This window comes from Ornithorhynchus anatinus, chromosome 1 (genome assembly GCF_004115215.2).
Source record: "Ornithorhynchus anatinus isolate Pmale09 chromosome 1, mOrnAna1.pri.v4, whole genome shotgun sequence".
Taxonomy (NCBI): domain Eukaryota; kingdom Metazoa; phylum Chordata; class Mammalia; order Monotremata; family Ornithorhynchidae; genus Ornithorhynchus; species Ornithorhynchus anatinus.
Genome location: NC_041728.1, coordinates 57,399,714 through 57,417,076, shown reverse-complemented (window position 1 = coordinate 57,417,076; position 17,363 = coordinate 57,399,714). Strand labels below are relative to the sequence as shown.

Here is a 17,363-nt window from a genome sequence, read left to right as displayed (position 1 = left end):
AAGTAAGGAATTAGAGCACATTCTTCCCACAATGGACATCTATCTGGGGATAACATGTCAGAAGAAACTATTTTGCATACGCGCACAGTGTTGGTCAAAGTGAAAACAATATAGCATGAATTTTCTATAACATGAAGTACAATAGGTGCATTCTAGGAGAACAAACTGAATTTTATTTTATCCACCAAATATTCACTCTCTTCTTCTCTAAAACCTGTCCTTTCTAGGTTTCTTTCCCCACCCATTATTTTCTCACTAAAAGAAATGCAAGCAAACAAAAAAACCTTTCTCTTCCTCATTCACAATTACTGCCAGAAAACCACAATAAGAAACTGAAACAAGCAGTAAGAAACTGAAAAGCAGCCTGCCCAGTGGAAAGAGCATGGGCCCGGAAGTCAGAAGGAATTAAATTCTAATCCTGGCCCCACTACCTGTCTGCTGTGTGACCTTGGGCAAGTCACAACTTCTCTGTGCCTCAGTTATCTCATCTCTAAAATGGGGATTACGAATATGAGCCCCTTGTGAGACATGGACTGTAGCCAACCTAATTAGCTTGTATATACCCCAGCGCATAATACAGTGTCTGGCAAATAGTAAACACTTAACAAATACCATTACAAAAAAAGGAAAAGTAAAAATCTAAAATAGGAAAAATCAGTTCACAGTATTCCATATGTTGGTAAATCTCTAATATTCTACTAGTGGGCTTCCTGAAAGACTAGTTGACTACAATTTCCATAACATATTTTTAACGACTGGCCAGAGTTTCATGCCGCAGTTCCCTTGCTAGGTGGATAAATTACATCTTGGGACATTAATCAGAATAAAACAAACTAGAGTTACCGCTATTACCTAAAAGACTATTTCTGTGAATATTTCAGCAAGTGCTAGCCCTCAGAATACTTAACATGCATCTTGGATGTTCTCAGCAATATATACTAAAAAAGTTGAGAACATTTATTTGGGGGAAGGATCACGACACATAAACAGTACAATTTAATTTATACAAAGTTTGAGATACCGGTAACTCTTTAACCGGACTATTGAACGGTAATTTCAATTGGGACTGAGAAAGAAGGGAAAGGTAATTTTTCAGTGGAGTAGGATGAATGGGCGGTGGAGTATTTTGCTGGGGTATATATGCAGACTCTGACATGCTAATGGGGAGTGGTTCAGTTAAATGTTGACATGCACAAAATTATGGTTGGGGCTAAATGCCTTAGTCATGGCAGGGGGTTAAGAAAAAGAGAATAGTTGAGAATAATGGGAATTAAAAAGGCAAGTTAGTTTAAATTTCTGTTTGGTAGGGCCGGAGGCCTACAACTCCGGTGGGAATACCCTCTAGCTGGAGGGTTGATGAAGCCCTTAATGAAGTTGGACAACTTGGAATACATGCATAAAATGATGTTAAATATTGATATGATGTCATTGTGGGTCTGAAGATAGTGAAATGTTCATTTTCTGAGCCAGACAGGTCCATCTAATTATTAAAGGAGAAAATTTTTATTTATATTTTAAAATTCAGTGAATACACAGATAGATGCCGAGGTAATAAAATAATTATTGGATTCAGGAAAACATAAGCATTCAATCTTGTGGAAAAAAAATACATGTTCCGATGCAAATGACAGAGTTTATAGCAGCTATTAAAAAGATACTGTCCCTTTCCTTCCTGATAATTGCAGTAATACATTCATAAAGTATGTAAAGCAAATGGACCCTTTGCCCACAGTTAATTATACTTAACCTGTTTATGCAGAATAGAAGGAATGATTTAAATGCTTCACTGAGGATGGATGGCTCTCACATTTTCATTGGATGTGTCTATTATAGCATTTCCATGACATTACCTAGTATTCAGTAAGACTCTCCCTGAATGGAATAGGTATGGCGTTAGAGTGGTTAAGTTCAGTTCTGTTGTGATGAGAGTTCCAATTTTTTTTTTTTTTTAACGGAGAATGCCTCAGGGCTGCTGTCTGCCTCGTGTGTTCAATATTACAGCTGTATAACATGCAGAAGTAGAAGTGTATTAAAGGTAGTGATCTCTGCAGAGTCAGCTGAAGGTTTCCAGTGCTAACTAGGCTGATTCACGAGGGTCAGAGCCCAAACCGACATGTAAAAATAAAATAATCCCTGGCTATTATTTCCATTTGGATTGGGGATGTTAATGACAGTGTTCTAGATGGTCGATTGAATTAAATGGAAAATGTTACCTCTTACCACTAATCCACTGAGTCTCCGTGCGGAGAAAGGGATATGAGTTTAATACGAAGTGATGGGATAGGCCATCTTTCTGGGGAACTGCTATTTGATTGGCTGCTTTTCGCTAATTGGAATCCTGAACTTGGTTGTAATTCAGGAAACGAAAACTAACCTGAGAGGCAATCATACATTTGGGTCATCTGAGGGCTCAGAAGGAAGCCGTACAGGGGAGATAGCAAATAGAATAGAATAGAAATAGGAGAATGAGCAGCATGGCCTAGTGGAAAAAGCACATAAGCTCGTTGTGAGCAGGGAATGTGTCTGTTTATTGTTATATTGTACTCTCCCAGGCACTTAGTACTGTGCTGGGAAAGTATGGTAGAAGCAAAGGATACATTCCCTGATCACAAGAATTTTACAATCCAGTGAGAGTGAGTGATCATAAATGCTCAGACACATGACCATGTCTTCTGATCAATCTATCAGTAGCATCTAGTCATTCATTTAGTCATTCAGTTGTATTTATTGAGTGCTTAACTGTGAGCCAAGCACCGTAATCCTACACCCTGCACACAAAAGCACTTACAACTATTTATTTTAATGGCATTTGTTAAGCATTGGGGTATATACAAGCTAAGGAGATTGGAAACAGTTCATATCCAACATAGGGCTCAAAGTCTTAATGCCCATTTTACAGATAACAGACTCAGAGAAGTTAAGTGACTTATCAAAGGTCACACAGTAGACAAGTGCCAGAGCCAGAATTAGATCAGTCAGTCAATCAATCGTATATATTGAGAGTTTACGGTGTGCATGGCACTTGGGAGTGAACAACACAACAAAATAGACACATTCCCTGCCCATGATGAGCTTACAGTCTAGAGGAGGGGATAGACATTAATATAAATAAATAAATTATGGATATGTATTTAAGTTCTGTGGGGCTGGAGATGAAGATTAGTAAAGGGAGCAAAGTGCTCTTTCCACTAGGCTGTTCTGCTTCCTATATAATTTCTACTTCTACTTAGTAAAGTGCATTACACTCAGTAGGTGTTCAGTGAAATGCCACTGATTCACTGATTGATTGCTTTTTGCTTTTTCCTTAGCACTAAAGTGGACAACATCTGCCTACCTCAGTCCCTTAACCACAATTAATGATTAGAATTACGGTATTTGTTAAGCACTTACTAATGTGCCAGGCACCGTACTAAGCGTTGGGGTGAATACAAGCAAATCAGGTTGGACACAGTCCCTTGTCCCGTGTGGGGCTCACGGTCTCCATCCCCATCAGATGAGGTAACTGAGGCACAGAGAAGTTAAGAGACTTGCCGAAGGTCACACAGTAGATAAGTGGCAGAGCCGGAATTGGAACCCAGGACCTTCTGACTCCCAGGCCCGTGCTCTATCCGCTTCGCCATGCTGCTTCTGAACAGCTTACTGTCAGAAGCCAGGGGCCTTGGACAAGGAAGGCAAAAGGGCAGAGATAGATTTCCTGAGCGAAATGCCGAAACAGAGTGATCCTAAACACCGATGCAGGTGAAATGGTGTTGAACTGGGATCTTCAGTGGGGACACCGTGACCCCTACTTTTTCCAGAGCTTAACCAGTACTGTTTGAAGAAAGAGGCCCTTTCCATTAAGTTGAATATCAAACTCATCAGTAAAATCTTTTCACTGATTGTGCAGTTTAAGAGGCAACCATTCCCGCTCAATTTATTCTCCACATAGGAACTTCATTGATTATCTGAGACATTCATGATGGAAAATGAGATAACAAGGAACAGGACTTTCGTTGTTTTTTTTAGGGTTTTATTATTATTATTATTTTAAGTGATTGCAACTCAAGGGAGAACAAACTGCATTGTAAATGTCATCTATACGATAAAGTTTCCTTCTGAAAAATATATTACTTCAAAGTAGGTTCACCATTCTGTGTAAAAGGATCATAAGAGATGTGGGGTGATTACTAAGGAAAGGACTCTGAATGTAGAGACATATGCACAGATCATCTGCTTTTCAGTGATTCAGAAGCAAAAAGTGTACTAAAAGTATTGACTTTTCCCATTGACTTACATTACAACTAGTCTCATTGACTTCAATAAGAGGGCCTATTGATCTTACTTCATTGATTTCAATGGAGATTTTCTTCTGATCTCCTCCCATTGATTGTAATGGGGATTTCCATTGACTTCAAGAGATATTCAATCCTGATTGGATCACCCAGGATAATGGGGATGTACTTTCAATCAACTCACACAAATCAATGTGGAGTTGTATCCCTCAGATACCAATAGGACTTTCCTACCAATCACTTGAAGTAAAACTTCAAACTTTTCAAAAACCTTTTGAAACTACAAGGGGCAGGCTGAAACAATTAGTGAATTTTAGGCTCTTTGAACAGGAGATGTGGTGAAAATAGTTGCAGTATTTCAGTAAGCAAGTGGCCCCAGAAAGAGATGGGGGAAAAGAGAAGTCTGAATAACACTGCATGGAAAGGGCTGGGTTTTCAGGTTAGTTTTACAGTTATACAAATAATTGAATATTCTTTCTTGGGATTCTGTCATCCTTATTCAGAGTAATTTCCTATTTTCCTTATTCCCCACATCTGGGCTGTTCTTAACCTCTGACTTATTCTTAACTTACCTTTCTTGGCAAAACAGTCATACTTTTTTTTTCCTCTCTGTCTCTCACGATATTTTTGTACACACTCTAGGCAAAGTGTGTTTAGAGTTGTCAAAAGGCCTTGGACAGAGTTCTGCACCAGAGGCTTTCAAATAAACTATGTAATCATGGGATTGGTGGGAATGTTCTCTCATGGATAGAAAACCTGCTAGAAGATAGGAAACAAAGGGGAAGGTTAAACAATTATTATGGGGAGTGGAAAGGTTCCCCAGGGACCAGTGCTGGGATTGGTTTTGTTTAGCATCTCCACAAATGATACAGGAGAGGGATTGTTCAGAGAAATGCCCATATTCGCAGATGACATTAATTGCTGCCTGGTGGGAAGATGCCATGCAGATAGGGACATTTTGCAGGAAGACCTTGTAAAGCTAAATAGGTGGGCGGGAAAATGGTAGATGAGTTTTAACATGAGCAAGGGTAAAAGACATCCAAATGACATCATAATTATGGTATTTGTTAAGTGTTTACTCTGTGCCAAGCACTGTTCTAAGCGCTGGGGTAAATACAGGACAATCAGGGTGGACAAGGTGAAAAACTCTGAGCAATCAGAGAAATCTCATAGTGACCAGTGACTGCTCCTTTAAATCATATCACCGCACAGTCAACCAAGACAATTAAGCCCTGGGCAAAATTTGAGAGAGAAGTGGAAACACAAATTTTGAAGGGGATTAATCAGTAGTACTTTTGAGCACCTACTGTAGGCAGGGCACAGATCTCGGCACTTGGAACCGATCAATCAATCAATCAAATTTATCGAGCACTTACTGTGTGCTGAGCACTGCTGTATCAAGTGGTTGGGGGAGTAATAATAATGTTGGTATTTGGTAAGCGCTTACTATGTGCAGAGCACTGTTCTAAGAGCTGGGGGAGATACAGGGTCATCCGGTTGTCCCACATGAGGCTCACAGTCAATCCCCATTGTACAGATGAGGTAACTGAGGCACAGAGGAAGTGAAGTGACTTGCCCACAGTCACACAGCTGACAAGTGGCAGAGCCGGGATTCGAACCCATGACCTCTGACTCCCAAGTCCAGACTCTTTCCACTGAGCCACGCTGCTTCTCTAGTACAATATAAAATGTCCCCTGCCCTCAAGGAGCTTACAGTCTGGAGGGAGAGTACAGTAGAATCAGTGAGCACTGAGATCTGCCCTCAAGAAGGTTACAGTACAGTGGGGGAGGCAGACACTAAAATTAATTACAGCTAGGAGGAAGAATGAAAAGATAGGTAAGGGATATGAGGAGCTAGTGTCTGCAGGGAGGACAGGTTCCTCAGAAGTCACCCAGTAAGCATTCCACTGGTCCCCAGCTCTTGCACCAGTGGGTGTTTGCAAGCAGTGCAGCCTAGAAGATACAACATGGAGCTGGGTTCTAATCCTGACTCTGCCGGATGTCTGCTGTGTGACCCTGGGCAAGTCATATCACTTGTCTGGCCTCAGCTACCTCATCTGTAAAATGGGGATAAGCGTGTGAGCCCCGTGTGGGACAGGGACTACGTCCAACCCAATTGGCTTGTACCCATCCCAACACTTAGAACAGCGCCCGGCAAATAGTAAGCACTTAACAAATAGCATCCCTGATTAATTTCTAATCTCTTTTCCATATATCCCCCAAATGCCAGCTCATCACTTCCACGCCACCTATTCATTTAATCATCCTTAACCTCCTGTGCTACTTTGGGACGTAATAATAATTATCATACTTATTAAGTGCTCACTATGTGCTAAGCCCTGTTCTAAGCTCTGGGGTAGGTATAAGTTAATCAGGTTAGTAGCACAGGAGGTTAAGGATGATTAAATGATTAGGTGGCGTGGAAGTGATGAGCTGGCATTTGGGGGATATATGGAAAAGAGATTAGAAATTAATCAGGGATGGTTTTCAGGGCCAGGAAGAGAGGATGCGATTTTAGTAGGCTACCCAAGCAGTTGGGAATTGAAATGGAACAATCACCAAGGGTTTGGGCAGATAAAGCATCACTGGAAAGGTGGAACAGGAGACAGACCAAACTCGTCGCAGGCAGGGAATGTCTCTGTTTTATTGCACTCTCCCACATACTTAGTACGGTGCTCTGCACACAGTAACTGCTCAGTAAATATCACTGACTGATTGAAGGTGACATATTCAATACAAACAAGGGGAAATCATTCTTCACCTAGTGGGCAGTAAGCTCTTTGAATGTGTTTCTAGTGGATAATAATAATAATTAATAATAATTATGGTATTTGTTAAGTGCTTACTATGTACCAGGCACTATACTAAGCGCTGGGGTGGATACAAGCACATCGGGTTGGACACAGTCCCTGTCTCACATGGGGCTCTCAGTCTCAATCTTCATTTTACAGATGAGGTAACTGAGGCCCAGAGACGTAAAGTGACTTGCCCAAGGCCACACAGCTGACAAGTGGTGGAGCCAGGATGAGAACCCATGATCTTCTGACTCCCAGGCCTGTGTTCTATCCACTACACCAAATAGGCCGAAAATATCAGCAGATTCAAGAGAGTTGGGAGAAATTAAGGCATGAAGTGGCCCAAAGCGAGTTATGAGAAAGAAAATTAGGGATGAACATAGAAAAGTTCAAATGTATGTAAGTGATGACAACTATCATAGACATTCATTCAACCGTATTTATTGAGTGCGTACTTTGTGTAGAGCACTGTACTAAGCACTCGAGACAGTACAATGCATTCTGTTGTCATTGTCAGAAACTGGACTGCATTGGCTGGTATCTGGCCCAGGAATGATGGTAAAATGCCAGAAGGCAGGGATCATATCTTTCAGATCTACTGACTCTATTATACTCCCCCAAGGAGGAGAGACAGAGCTCTGCACGCAGTTAGCATTCAATAAATACTATTGATTCTTATGCGAGTGTGTTTTTTTCCCCTTACTGATGTCCTGTGACTCCTATCTACCTCTACTTTCAAATCAACTCAATCTATTTTCAACCCGTAAAGTTAATTTATTCAAAATGTTTCACTCACAAGCTCCAACTCCTCTTAATAACAAGTCCACATCCTTCTCCTCTATCAGCTGCTTGCCTATATCAGCACCAAGTGTCACTTCGCTCTGCTTTCATCATCCATTTCCAAATTCCCCTTGCCATCCTTCCCCTGACCACTGAATAGGAATGATAATGGAATCCAAACTAAAAAAACGGATGAAAACAAGGAAACCGTAATAAATCCCTGGCCTGCTAATGCTCCTCCTTCACTCTCGCCCAGATTTGAAGATACTTGCCTTATTTAGATTGCCGTTCCACTGGGTGAAGCATATATTTTCTCTGTGATTTGTAAACTATCATCACTCCAGAAATGCCAAATAATAATAGTAATAATCCATGCATTCATTTGGAGCCAGCTTCTGAAATCGACGGCTCAGATCCTGCTTTCCCAAAACAGCTGCAACTCACTTGTTTCAATTTCCTAAATAAACCTTTAAGTTTTCCCAACCCAGCCGGAATCTGTATTTCACTATGTGTTTAGCTCGAGCATTGTTAGGGAATTAGGGGACACTCGTCTGACAACGTGAACCTGTTTGGATACAGCACATTGAGTTGACAGAAAAAACGACATGGGTGAGGCATCAAACATGGGGTGAATACTACAGCAAGAGTTTTATTTAGCACAAGGTTGTGGTGATCACAACCCTGGCATTCTAAAAGATGCAGTTATGAGTTTATGAGCTTATCAGTCAGTCAACAAATTCTGTCATTTTTTCCATGCCATCTTCAAAATCCTTCCCTTTCTCTCCATTTAAACTGCCATAGCACTGGTATAAGCAGACCTCATATCCTGACTCATCTACTTTGTCAGCTTCCTTACTGAGTTTACTGCTTCCAGCCTCTCCCCTCCTCAATCCATACTTCACTCACCGGCCCAGATCATGTTTCTAAAGCCTCGTTTTTCATACATCTCCTTACTGTTCAAAATTCTCCAATGGTCACCCATCCATCTCTGCATCGAGCAGAAACTCCTACCATCAGCTTTAAAGCGCTCAATCAGCTCTCTCCCTTCTCCTATTCTCATTTGTCTCCTACTACAGCCCATCTTGCCTAATTCTCTTTTTCCAAACCAACCTAATTCCTGTGCCTCTTTAATAATTATAATTGTGGTATTTGTTAAGTGCTTACTACGTGCCAGGCAACGGGGTGGATACGAGCTAATCAGGTTCTCACTGCTTGCCATCCACCTCTTGCTCATGCCCCCCTTCCAGCTGGAGCTTCCTTCCCTTTCATTCATTTAATCACTTGTGTCACTTAACTTCTCTGTGCCTCCGTTACCTCATCTGTAAAATGGGGATTAAGTCTGTGAGTCCCATGTGGGGCAACCTGATGACCTTGTATTTATGTATCTACTCCAGCGCTTACAACAGTGCATGGCATGTAGTAAGCGCTTACCAAATACCATCATTATTATCAGCACTTAGAACAGTGCTTGGCACACAGTAAGCACTTAAATGCCATTATTATTATTTATTGGGAGGTTATTGTGGGCAGACCACTGTACTAAGCTCCTGGGATAGTACAATATAAGAATAAACAGACACATTCCCTGCCTACAACAAACTTCAGTCTAGAAGGGGAGATGGTCATGAACATAAATAAATTACAGATAAGAACATAAGTGCACATCCACCACTTTCTGCCCCATTTTCAAAGCCCTTCTCAAATCACATCTCCTCCAGGGAGCCCTTTCTAGTTAATGCCTCATCTCCCCACACTACTTACCCCTTACTCCCACCTCAGTCCCTCCAAGTCACCTAACGTCTTGGGTACTTACTCCTCCTATCATTGCATTTATGTATATATCTTTAAATGTGTATCTACCTGTAATTGGAGTTTAATATCTGCCTCCTCCACTGGACTGTAAACTGAAGGGAGGGATCCGGTCTATTGTACTTTCCCAAGTGCTTAGTACAGTGATAGTCACAGAGTACGTGCTCAGTAAATACTACTGGCAGATTAATAATGGCAATTATTGAGTGTCTGGTGCAGGGCACTGTCCAAGGCACTTGGGAAGAACATAATAATGAAGGGGCACACTTCCTGCCCATAAGAAGATAACACTCCAAAGGGGGAGACAAGTATACAATACTATCCAAATAAATGAATTGAGCAGATATATATGTGTTAAGGAGGGTGCAAATAAGATCTCAAGTGCTAGAATTTATGCTTTAAGAATTTTGAATTACATATTATGTTCACTTCCTTAATATTTTTGACAGATGATTATGTTTGCTGTAAAGCAAAAGGTTGATTTAACATATCTGTAATAGGTCTAGAGATGGAGCACTTTCAAAAATCAAAATGGCACTAGTAATTTAGTTTCATCCCCTTACGTCTAGGTTTCCCTCTTGTCGCTCTGCATGTTTTGATTTCAGTGGCACACCTCAGTTCCTGCATTTTTAAAGATATTAATTTCAGTCATATAGATCACGTCTAGACTTCTGGAGAAATCTGCTAATCTTTTCCAATTAACTCATTAGCTCATGCAATCAGCGAGAGAGGCAGAGTGTGGTTTAATCTCTGAGTCTCGCACTCTCTGATAAATGGGGCTAACGGCACTCGCTTTGGGATCTCTGTGAAATCAAGATGAATATGTATGAAGATGAGGATGACGAAAGAGTCTTCTATCAAGAGCAAGGGGTGAGACTCAGTCCTGGACCAGGAACCCGGTGCAGAGGAATTGATAAAAGTGATACTAATTTGTTAAATTCTTACTAGGTGTCAAGGACTGCACTAAGCACTGGGGTAGATACGAGATAATCAGGTCCCACATGGGGCTCACAGACTAAGTAGGAAGGAGAACAGACATTGAATGTCCATTTTACAGATAAAGGAACTGAAGCTCAGAGAAGTTAAGTGATTTGACCAAGGTCATATAGCAGGTGAGTGGCGGAGTGGGGATTAGAACCCTGAGTGTCTGACTCCTAGGCTCAGGCTCCTTCCACTAGACGTGCTGCTTGGACTTGGGTTTAGCTTAGTCAGTGCCACTCCTACTGTCACATCCTTCCCCATCATATTCCCTCTGGAGCATGAAGTACACAAAATGAGACAGAAAGGGATGCAGCATACTGTTTTGGCACACAGTAGCCAGCTACAGGATCATTCAGAGAAAACAGAGACGGCTCATTTTTTATACTAGCTGCTATCTTTTTAAACTGCTGCCTGTTTAAACTTCTTCTCAAAAAAAAAAAAAAAGATTTGATTTGAGTTTCAACTCTCTCTGCCCTGCAGACTCACTGATAGAGATGCTATCAATCAATGATATTTATTGAATGCAGAGTACTGTACTAAACTCTTTGGAGAGTACAGTACAGTGAAGACATTCTCGGTCTCCTTCGCTGGGGCCTCCTCCCCCTCCCATCCTTTAACTGTTGGAGTTCCTCAAGGGACAGTTCTTGGCCCTCTTCTGTTCTCCATTTACACTCACTCCCTCGGTGAACTCATTCGCTCTCATGGCTCTGACTACCATCTCTACGCAGATGACACGCAGATCTACATCTCCGTCCCTGTCCTCTCCCCCTCCCTTCGGGCTCGCATCTCCTCCCGCCTCCGGGACGTCTCCACCTGGATGTCGGCCCACCACCTAAAACTCAACATGAGCAAGACTGAGCTCCTCATCTTCCCTCCCAAACCCGGTCCTCTCCCAGACTTCTCTATCACCGTCGATGGCACGACCATCCTTCCCGTCTCTCGGGCCCGCGATCTCGGTGTCATCCTTGACTCGTCTCTCTCGTTCACCCCACACATCCTATCCGTTACCGAGACCTGCCGGTCTCACCTTTACAATATCGCCAAGATCCGCCCTCTCCTCTCCACCCGAACGGCTACCTTACCGCTACGGGCTCTCGTTATATCCCGGCTAGACTACTGTGTCAGCATTCTCTCTGACCTCCCTTCCTCCTCTCTCGCCCCGCTCCAGGCTATTCTTCACTCTGCTGCCCGGCTCATCTTCCTGCAGAAACGATCTGGGCATGTCACTCCCCTTCTTAAACAACTCCAGTGGTTGTCTATCGACCTCCGCTCCAAACAAAAACTCCTCACTCTAGGCTTCGAGGCTCTCCATCACCTTGCCCCTTCCTACCTCTCCTCCCTTCTCTCTTTCTACCGCCCACCCCGCACGCTCCGCTCCTCTGCCGCCCACCTCCTCGCCATCCCTCGGTCTCGCCCATCCCGCCGTCGACCCCCGGGCCACGTCCTCCCGCGGCCCTGGAACGCCCTCCCTCCTCACCTCCGCCAAACTGATTCTCTTCCCCTTTTCAAAACCCTACTTAAAACTCACCTCCTCCAAGAGGCCTTCCCAGACTGAGCTCCTCTTCTCCCTCTACTCCCTCTACCACACCCCTTCACCTCTCCGCAGCTAAACCCTCTTTTCCCCCTTTCCCTCTGCTCCTCCCCCTCTCCCTTCCCATCCCCTCAGCACTGTACTCGTCCGCTCAACTGTATATATTTCCATTACCCTATTTATTTTGTTAATGAAATGTACATCGCCTTGATTCTATTTAGTTGCCATTGTTTTTACGAGATGTTCTTCCCCTTGACTCTATTTATTGCCATTGTTCTTGTCTGTCCGTCTCCCCCGATTAGACTGTAAGCCCGTCAAACGGCAGGGACTGTCTCTATCTGTTGCCGTACAGTGCTCTGCACATAGTAAGCGCTCAATAAATACTACTGAATGAAAAGACATGATCCCTGACTTCAAAGAGTTTATCATTTAGTCGGGGAGGCAGACATTAAAATACATTTCAGAGAGGGGAAGCAGCAGAGTACAGTGAAAAGTACCTAAGTACTCTAAGGCCAAGGTGAGGTGAGCACCTAAGAGCTTAAGAGTTTCAAACCCAGATAAAAGAGGTTACTTAGAAAGGACAGCAAATAGGGTGGGGAAATGAGGAGCTAGTCAGGGAAGACCAAAGGGGCCTGGATAATCAACAGAATGGGTGATCAATCACTGTGAGCATTTGCTCCGTAATGACGATGATAAGGATATTCTTTAAGTGTTTACTATTCACTAGGCACTGTGCTAAGTGATGGGGTGGATATAAGATCATCAAGTTGGACACAGTTCCTGTCTCACATAGAGCTCACAATCTTAGTCCCCATTTTACAGATGCGGTAACTAAGGAACAGAGAAGTTTAGTGATTTGCCCAAGGTCACACAACAGATAAGTGACAGAGCTATGATAAGAACCAGGTCCTTCTTACTCCCAGAGCCAGGCTCTTTCCACTAGGCCATGTTACTTCTCATTCCATTCCATTTTGAATGGTCATGTTGACAAGTGACCAGACAATCCATTCCAACTGAATGTGTTGGGAACCAAGCGCTTTCCAGATTTTCCTTTTGTTCTGGAGAAATAGAAATTCATCAATCAAATTGGATTTATTGAGCACTTACTGGGCAGAGAACTATACTAAGTGCTTCAGAAAGTACAGTGCAACAGAGTTGGTACTTGCATCTTTTGCCTGTAAGGAGCTTATAGTCTAGTGGGGAGACAGACATTAAAATAAATGACCAATATGGACCTAAGTGCTGAGAAGAGAGGGTGGGGTGAATATCAATTGCTGAAAGGGTACAGATACAAGTGCATAGGAGACACAGAAGAGAGAAGGAGTAGGGAAATCAGAAAATCCACCCTCCCCCTCCTTCCATCCCTCTCCCATTCCTTAATTGAAAGCATAATGTTTTCCTGTGGAAAACAGCACTGGCATTCCTACATCTCTTTTAATGGAGGAGTAGTGACTAGTGCTCAATAAATGCCTGTGGTTGCAGCTGGAGAGAAAACCAGGGTATCTTTGTCTCTCCTTGTCACCGACAACCAGGCACTCTGAATATTTAAATTTTGGAATTTTCCTATATGTAGTTATAAAACCAAGAGCACCTTCCCAAATAAACAAATCCCTGATGGACTGGGAATCAAAACTTGATTCATACTAGGCCTATTTTAATAAAACACACTGCCTGAGAAGCACTGATGTTTGTGAGGGGAATTTATTTGTAAATATAATTAAAAATTCAACCACAAAACACCATCATCTAAGGGGTAAATGTTCAATGTGATGCACAGGAACAGAGTCTGTAATTCCCATTAACGTTAATGGGAGTCCCATGGCTAAATCCCTGAGCATCATGCTCAAAATTTACCCCCTAGAGTTTGCAGATGGAAAAAAAAAAGATTATCTTATGTACAAACAGAAAACAGAAAATAAAGTCAGAAACAGCATTCAGACCATGGAGCCTCCATTGGGAACAATTAGCATACAATCTGGTGAGACTCTCCTTAGATAGCCCACTCCTGGTGAAACCTCTCAATTCAAATGGCTTTGCAAAATTTCCTTTTCTACAGCTATTGTATATGTAGGGCAACTCTTTTCCATGCCAATGACCTAAATGAAGGTGGTATTACCTCAGTGTGACTATAACAACAAACGGTATACTTCGTTTATTTAATGAAATTGCCTTACGACTTTGATCACTAAAAATAAACCCTCCATTGTGGAGCTTTCGGCTTCAAAATACTTGTTCTGGCTACACTTTCATCCAGCATAGTGTTTTTGTTTGTTTGCTTGGTTTTATAATAAGTGAGTTATAAAACTTCAGGCTATAGATTCGTGAAACATCCTTCATTCTAACACAGAACATGTTCTTTTTGAGAATGAATTGTAAGTTCAAACTGAAGGGCAGTTTTGAAAGAAAATATTTAAAAGAGGAAGTTACCCACACGTCTCTGAGGCCTACAGAGTTGAAATAGTAACGCTCTTCCTCTCCAAATGCCTCTTTCTACACTTGCAAAAATTATTCACTTGCAGGCTTTCCAAACATTCTAGTCAGGCTAAGTGGACTATTTGTCAAAATTTAAAGTGCTTACCCATTTCCTGGTGATTTGATGTTAATCACCTGGGTCCCATATTATTTGGAGCTCTTGAGAAATAGTCTTCATTTTTCCAATATAGATACCACTCCAGGTTTGTCAATGGAAAAAGACTGTAGTGTGTAATAAAGGAGAGAACAATGGAAAAACATTGAGAAAGACGGGAAAGTCAGTACATGGGTACCCACATGAGAGGGGATAGAGAGTTTATATATTCAGCGATTGCCATGAACTACTTCCTGAGATGTTTCAGTTGTTCTGCTGCTGCTTTTATTTATCTGATTATGTTAAAAAAAAAAACTCATTGGGGCTCTCTTGCAGTCACTGCTCTCTATGACTTTTGTCCCAAAAGGATAATGGTATTTTTTAAACACTATGTGTCAAGCACTGTTCTAAGCTAAGTTAATTCCATAGTGAACATACCAGTGAAAGTTTCTTTGCCCAAACAATCACCTTTATACTGGCCGGTTCGAAAGATGACAGTCCGTATTCAATTTGCTTATATATCTCTGTTACCAAATTGGCAAAATCTACAGTTAACACAGAATCTCTAACATAGTATTTAATAATAATATTGGTATTTGTTAAGCGCTTACTATGTGCCGAGCACTGTTCTAAGAACTGGGGGAGATACAAGGTCATCGGGTTGCCCCATGTGAGGCTCACAGTCTTCATCCCCATTTTACAGATAAGTGAACTGAGGCACCGAGAAGTGAAGTGACTTGCCCAAAGTCACACAGCTGACGGAGCCGGGATTAGAACCCATGACGTCTGACTCATGAACCCGTGCTCTTTCCACTGAGCCACGCTGCTTGAATGAAGACCCCTGCTAGCATTCCCAAGCCCTTAGTAGCATCATCATCGATGGTATTTATTGAGCGCTTTACTGAGTGGAGCACAATGCAACCGTGTGCAGAGTACAGTGCAACAGAGAAGCAATTTGGCCTAGTGGAAATAATAATAGTAATTACGGCATTTGTTAAGCCCTTACTAAACGCAAGGCAGTGTACTAAGCGCTGGGGTGGATACAACCAAATCGGGCTTGACACAATGCCTGTCCCACATGGGGGTCAGAGACTTAATCCCCGTTTTACAGATGAAGTAACTGAGGCTCAGAGAAGTGAAGTGACTTGCCCAAGGTCACAGCAGACAAGTGGCAGAGCTGAGATTAGAAGCCAGGACCTTATGATGTCCGGGCCTGGGCTCTATCCACTAGGCCACGCTCCTTCTCATATAGAATCTGGGTTCTAATCTGACTTTGCCAATTACTTGCTATATGAACTTGTGCAAGTCACTTAACTTCTCTGTGCCTTAGTTTTCTCAACTATAAAATGGGTTCAAATCCTACTCCCTCCTATTTAGACTGTGAGCCCCAAGTGGGACAGGGACAGTGCCCAACTGATAAACTTGTATCTTCCCCAGCACTTAGTGCTTGGCCAAAAGTAAGCACTTAACAAATACCATCATTATTATGAAAAAAATACCATAAAACAAAAAAACAGAGCTGGTAGACACACTCTCTGCTCACAATGAGCAGTACTTTCTGCACAGAGTAATCATTCAGTACATACCATTGACTGACTGATTGATGTTCACAGTTTGGGCTGTCACCGGCCTGACTGATTGATGTTCACAGTTTGGGCCTTACTATGCACAGAGAAAACTCTCCAGGAGAACCACACCTGAAAAAGCCCACAAGACAACCTCATTAGCGAAGCCAGGCCGGCATCCAGACAGACTGAAGACAACCGGTAAAACCTGAACTAAGGGTCAAGTAAATCAGCTAAATGGGGAGCAACAGAATAATACTAATAATAGTAATGATATTTACTAAGCACTTGTATATACCAAGCACTGGGGTACATACAAGATAATCAGATCAGACAAGGTCCTTCTCCCTCATCAGAGGGAGGGAGGCAGGCATTTAATCCCCATTTTACAGATGAGGAAATGAGACACAGAGAGATTAAGCGACCTCCAAACGTCCCACACAGCAAGCGAGAAAGGCAGAACAGGGATTCGAGGCCAAGGTCCTCTGATTCCCAAGCCCATACTATTTCCACTAGGCCACGCTGCTCTCCTATTCACAAGATTCCCCACCTCTCCCCCCTTCCCCAATCCTTCCTCAAAAAAAAAAAAAGTCTCCGTATCCATCACTGGCTATTAAAGCTTACGCAGCAGCCTAGACAAATGGCAAAAAGTAAGTCAGGATTCCAGTTATAAAAGATTTAGGTAAACCCCCTTCTAACTGTCTTCAAAATCCCCAGGGGCGTTTTCTTAAAGGGTAGATATTATAATGAAAAAAACTTCATACATGACAGAAGACACATAGGCAAAGACAGCTATTAAAGCTGAATGATTTATTTCATAACATTCCAAGGTAGCACACTTTAGCTCTAGATACAGCAACCCCTCAATGTCTAACTCTCATTTGCATAGGTAATTGACAGCTTGTTAACAGCTCATTAAGAACATTGAAAACCATGGGACAACTACACACCCAGTGCAAGAGGGGAAAGAATCTGTGAATTGCAATATACTGAAAACTCAGTCAGATTTAAAATCACAGGTCAGAGAATAGGATGATTATTTCATTAGGTTAAAATACAAGAAGG

At 42.2% G+C, this 17,363-nt stretch overlaps 1 long non-coding RNA gene across 1 annotated transcript in view; it reads right to left on the bottom strand.

Moving 5' to 3' along the window:
• Positions 1 to 16,426, bottom strand: part of LOC114816403 — a 53,938-nt gene extending 37,512 nt beyond the window's left edge. The window contains exons 1-2 of the long non-coding RNA XR_003764204.2: positions 16,320 to 16,426; positions 14,746 to 14,861 (exon numbers count right to left, since the gene is read on the bottom strand). This is a non-coding gene — a long non-coding RNA (uncharacterized LOC114816403). The remainder of the gene's footprint in view (positions 1 to 14,745; positions 14,862 to 16,319) is intronic.
• Between the last annotated feature and the right edge of the window lie 937 nt (positions 16,427 to 17,363).